Genomic DNA, 6000 nt, shown 5'->3' with positions numbered 1-6000 from the left:
GATTCCATTTGGGTGATCGTGGACCGGTTAACGAAATGAGCTCATTTTCTCCCTATCAAAGTTTCGAACTCTGCGGACGAGTTGGCGAGGTTGTACATCAAGGAGATTGTACATCTGTATGGATTTCCTCTGGAGATCGTATCCGACCGAGACACGCGATTTACATCCATTTTCTAAACTCGCATCCAGGAAGCGATGGGTGTAAAGTTGAAGTTCAGTACCGCATTTCATCCACAAACTGACGGCAGACAACGGGTGAATCAGATTCTGAAAGATATGTTGCGAGCCTGTGCTGGATTTCAAGGACAGTTGGGATGACTGTCTTCCTTATGCAGAGTTTGCCTATAACAACAGTTTTCAGGCAAGCATTGGCATGGCTCCTTATGAGGCCCTGTATGGGCGCCCGTGTAGAGCGCCGCATTGCTGGCATAGGTTGGCAAGAAGAGCTTGATTAGTCCGGAGTTAGTTCAAGCGACCTTAGAGAAAGTCGACATTATCAGGCGCCGACTTCTGACAGCACAGAGCAGATAGAAGAGCTACACCGATACGAGGCGGCGACCGCTAGAGTTCGAGGTCGGAGACCATATGTTCCTCAGAGTTTTTCCTATGAAGGGAGTCCTTCGGTTTGGCAAGAAGGGGAAGCTTACGCCTCGATTCATTGGCCCATTCCAGATACTTGATCGAGTGGGGGCGGTAGCGTATCGTCTTGCTTTGCCCACTCCACTCATAGGCATGCATAACATATTTCATATATCTATGCTGAAGAAATACGTTCCCGATCCTTCTCACATTATCAGATGGGAGCAGGTACAGTTGAGCAAGGATGCTACTTATGTACTGCGATCGACGCATGTCCTAGACAGGAAGGAACAGGTGTTGCGTAACAAGGTTATTCCACTTGTGAAAGTGTTGTGGACGCATCACACGGAAAAAGAGGCTACTTGGGAGACAGAAGCCAAGGTTCGAAAGAACTACCCTCAGATTCTCGAGGAGTACGAAAAGGTACTAATTTTGAGGATGAAATTTTTCTTTAAGGGGGGTAGATTGTAACGTCTCGGAGAAATCCATACAAGGACCCGAGTACCACCTCAGGCAGAAATCACCCAAGACCAAAACCTTTAGAAATTAGGTTAATATTAGCAAGTACTAAACTAGAGTACTTGTGAAATTAGCACTAATCACTTTAAATATGATTTGCAAGACCCAAACCGTGTAGTACCATTGACGTTACATTACCCTGAAATCTAGAATCCATCCCTAAATCCGGTTGCTCTCGGGAGCACACCGAAACTCCGTATCGGACTTGGACCGCATGTTGAAAGTCCGATGACCGCAAAACTATACAGTTATGACCGCATTACTAGACTTAACAGCCTCCTCAGAAATCAAGTCTTAATTGTGTCTAAAAATGCACAACTTGAGCCCGGAGCAAAGTATGTGAGAAACGTGAATATCTTTAGAAATGAAATCCGAATTTAAGTAATCTGAGTCGTGTCGCTTGTGGGCCAAATATAAGGATTTAGACTGTCAGAATTTGACCCAAATACACCCTCGGATCAGGAGAAATATCCCATACATGGCCATGTACTTGTGGCCCTAATCGAGTGACAGTGACTGTTGAACTGAAACTAGTCCACCACAGTCGATCTGCAAACCCAATCGGAGCAAGAACTCAACCTGACCTACACCCAATGTCAGGGAGCTTAAGTCTGACTGCACATGGAAAAGGGGCCACCAGAAGTATTCCGATGGGCTGAAACAGACGCCCTTTGGATATAACTTAAGTATATCTTGGCCCTAGGGCCATTTCCATCAGTTCTGAGCCTATATAAGGGCCTTAAACTCTCTCTCTCATATTCCATATGAATTCTCAAACCCTAAGAAGGAGAGTAGAGGAAAAGGAAAGGAAATAGAGAGAAAGTGAGAGTGAGTTGGAGATTCCTCCTGGGATTCGATCCTATTTCTCCTTGGGTTTAACTACCACTTTTACATCGCTATTCCGGTGATTCCGACTCTATACTTAGGTAAGAAAACCTAACCCTAACCTATTATAGGGTTTCAAACATTGTAAGTAATGGAATAGCTAACCTATGTCATACTGTAGGTTACCGATCCGCCATTGACAAAGGCTAAGTGTCTAAAACGAATCCGTTACACGTTTACCGGCGTAAGGTGCGAACTATAAACATATAGGTTATGGTTTTCAAGGCTTTCAATGTCGATTAATGGTTTATTACTGATGTGGGTGCTATTTCACATGCCAAAAGTGATGTTTGTTTCGCGTTTCAGATATATATGAACTATATGGAGTTTAGTATATTCCATGTATTTGTAGAAAGGATCGTATACATATGAAATTTGAAAGTGTGTTTGTCATAATTAATTGTCGTGTGTTTATACTAGTTGCATGTGTAACAACTCCTTGGCGAAAGGATTTGCCCCAGTATATGTTATGGCCGACATACGTTGTATATGTTAAAAAGGTGTAGTCTAAGTGTTCGTAAAAATGTCTGAATGAGTAAGTACTTGGCATCAGGTACTATATATGAGTGTTGAGATAAGATTCTTAACTACCTTGACTATGTGTATGATTTCCTCCATGCAACTTATATTATATTGTTTGTTTTACTTATGAAATGCGTATGTGTGAAATCCTGTGTATGTTATACTTTATAACATGCTCAAATGATTGTAGGATTGGAATTATGTGCTTATTACTGCCTTGACTATTTCATACGAATACTTGTTAGAATTGGATATGTTTGGGACTACGATATAGTCCAGACAATCGGTAACCCTGATTTGGTGGCTGAGGTTGTTTTCACCCCATAGGACGTGTTAGATGAGTCCGAGCCGTACTTCGGTTGTCGACAGTGGTTAGGCCACACGGAGTGCTCGTGCACTCCATGTCGGTCAATTTGATGTGCACTCGTACGGTCGAGCTCGTCAAGTAACCCGATTGACCCGATGTATGTTTACCATGTATGGACGCTACTGCTTGAATCTAAGGTACCAAACTCACCAGTGAAAACCCCTTTAACCTTGGTACCTCAATCCGCTAAGACTCATGAGCCGGGTATGGTGGTATGGGACACCGTGGTCAAGTTGTCGGCCTACGTTGGGGTGACGAGCCTTCCCGTAGTGTCCAGTGAGCAACACAACCTCGTGAGTCAAATACGGTGGTATGGGACACTGTATTCGAGCTGTCATCCTACACTGATAAGGTGACGAGCCCTTTGTAGTGTCCTCGAGCGTACGCTAAGATTACGTAAAGGCAACGAGCCTTTCCTTAGCAACAAGAGTACAAACTAGGACTACACTGATAAGGTGACGAGCCCCTTGTAGTGACCTAGAACCGTAACATCGTATGAGATTTACTAGGATTGACGACCCTAGAATGGATCATCGTTTATGAATTGATATAAGGGAGGTACCTTAGCTTCCCAATCCTGCTATATGAAAAGGACTAATAAGAACTTGATAATCACGTTCATGCACCGCACTGCATGTGCCGTTTGGTGTTGGGTAGAGCATTGAGGAAGTGACTGACATGCACGACCGTTAGATGAAGATCATAGAGGGAGTGCAGGCGAGGGCATGCATCATTTATACATACCATTCTTGCATTAATCAGAGTACCTAGGGATGTTTGATTGTGTTGTTTTATCATTACTACTTGACTGAATTGAGAACATGTTAACCTTTGCTTTATTGTTCCACTGAGTTGATCACTTACTCCCACGTTATGGGACGGTGTTTTAAACACCAACTAGACTCTATCTTAGTTGTAGATGGAGACCCGACTGATGAGGCAGAGACGGACTTCGCAGACGATGAGGATGCTTTCTCATATATACAGTATGCAAGCGGGTTTACATAGACCGTTCTGATTAGCGGGGCTTCAGGGTTATATTTGTAGTGGACTATTACATTTTTGACATTTTGTATTTTGAAATAATACATGTAATTATTGACCTGGCAACGCATACATACTTTGAAGACCTATACTGATTTATAAAGTTATACATATTTGAGTTAGTCTTCCGCTTGCATATTACAACTGTCCATGGATTATGTTTTGCTGATTTGGCTTAATCTTATTCATGTTTTATGCACTAGTACAGACAACATTTAATCATCATTAAATATGTTGCATAAGTGATGCGTTGGAACTCGGGAGTTGGACTTCTACTCGACCCCCGATTTTCAGGGCGTTACACTATGGTGGAGCACACCATTGGAAAAAGTAGCGAATAACTATTAAAAGCTTTTTGTAGGCCACAAAAGTTTTGGATCAAGCTAATATTTGTATATTCCTTTCATCCAGTTCTGGTTGAGCTTATCAACGGGTTAGATAGCAAAAAAGCATTATAGACCTGCTTTACATTAGGCATTGGGAAGTTTTTAATGGTTACCCTTCAATCATCATTCTTTCTTGTGGTGTGGTTCACATGAGATTTGTATAAACTTAATTTTTGGATCCATGTCCTAAAATGGGCTGTAAAAATGGATGGACAGAGTGGATATACAATATATAATCAAGGTGGGCCCTACAGTAAGGGTAACACCCACTAAGTTGTTGCCTGGGTAACACCTAATGCACGCCCTTATGAAACTGGGTGCGGATTGCGTCTAATCCCTGTGTGGGGCCATAGAGATGTACGTCACAAATCCACTTCATCCATTTGTTTTAAAAGATCAAATTAAGACAAAATTCTAAAAATTAGGCAGATCCAAAGCTCGGGGGGGGGGGGGGCGCATGCCACACGAAACATGGGGATTGAACATCTGGCAGTGACAAAAGTGTCGTATCAGGATGGTATTTGTTCCTACAATTTGTGTGACTGGTAATAATTGTACTAACGGTATGGATGGCATATAAACATCATATGGTTAACTACGGCCTACAGGAAGATTTCAACGTGTTGTTGTTCCCACTGTTTTGCTGATATGGCCCACCGCCAGAGTTTTGGATCTGCTTGACTTTTAGAACATTGTCCTGTTGTGGCCTTTCAAAACAGATGATAGGAGTGGATTTGTGACGTACATCTCTATCACGCAAAAACCACACTGATTGGATAATCTAATCCATCCTTGATTTGGCATCTTTGAGTACATTTACTTTTACATGTCTTAATTACTGTATGCCAGCTGCATTTATAATATATAAACTCATTTTGGTTGCTATTAAAGTGATTTTTTATGGCATCACATGCTTTTTGGGTCCCATTAAATGAAAATTATGTAATGTATTCTTTTTACAATTTTTTATTCCTAAATATGTAAATATGTGTATTTAGGAATGTCTTGAAGTTTCACTAAAAAATTCCATCGTTTTCCCCATGTTTCCCTCTTTTTCCCCACATTTCTGGTTATAGGCGATAACTATATTATATCTTTATCTCTGGCCAGCGAAACTTGTAGCGATACCAACAACTCGAACACGGAACGCGGTAAACAATTTAAAGTTATTATCAAATGCTTTAAGACGATGCTAGTGTCACACCCCGAACTCGGAAACCGGGCTCATAAAATTCCCGATCATCGAATCCGGCGCCGACAGCCTCCGTAGAACCCCGTTCTCGGATCCCGATACCCATTCACCAGGTTCCGATCCTAGGATACTACAAGGAGGGTTTCAAATCATCAGTCTGATTCATAATGAGCATAAGAAAAGCATAACCCACAAACAATAACCACAAGAACACCACCACAAAATCCACTATGATCAAAAACTTTTTGTACAATACAACAGAAAGGGAAAATACAATGTAACAAAAGAAGCGAAACTCCAGAAGCTCAGCTGCACGCTCCAACTACAGTGAGACTATGGCTGCGACTGCGTCCTGGCGTCACCTGCACGCATCAATCGTGCATAAGCTTATAGAAAGCTTAGAGGGTGGTGTGAGTGTGTGCGCAATACAAACGTGCTCAAAATGCAAGGTCAGAGTAATGCGGAATCATGGTGATGAGCACATGAATGCAATTAGCCGTATCAAG

Source organism: Magnolia sinica, chromosome 5 (assembly GCF_029962835.1).
Source record: "Magnolia sinica isolate HGM2019 chromosome 5, MsV1, whole genome shotgun sequence".
Lineage (NCBI taxonomy): Eukaryota > Viridiplantae > Streptophyta > Magnoliopsida > Magnoliales > Magnoliaceae > Magnolia > Magnolia sinica.
This window is presented reverse-complemented; position numbering follows the sequence as displayed.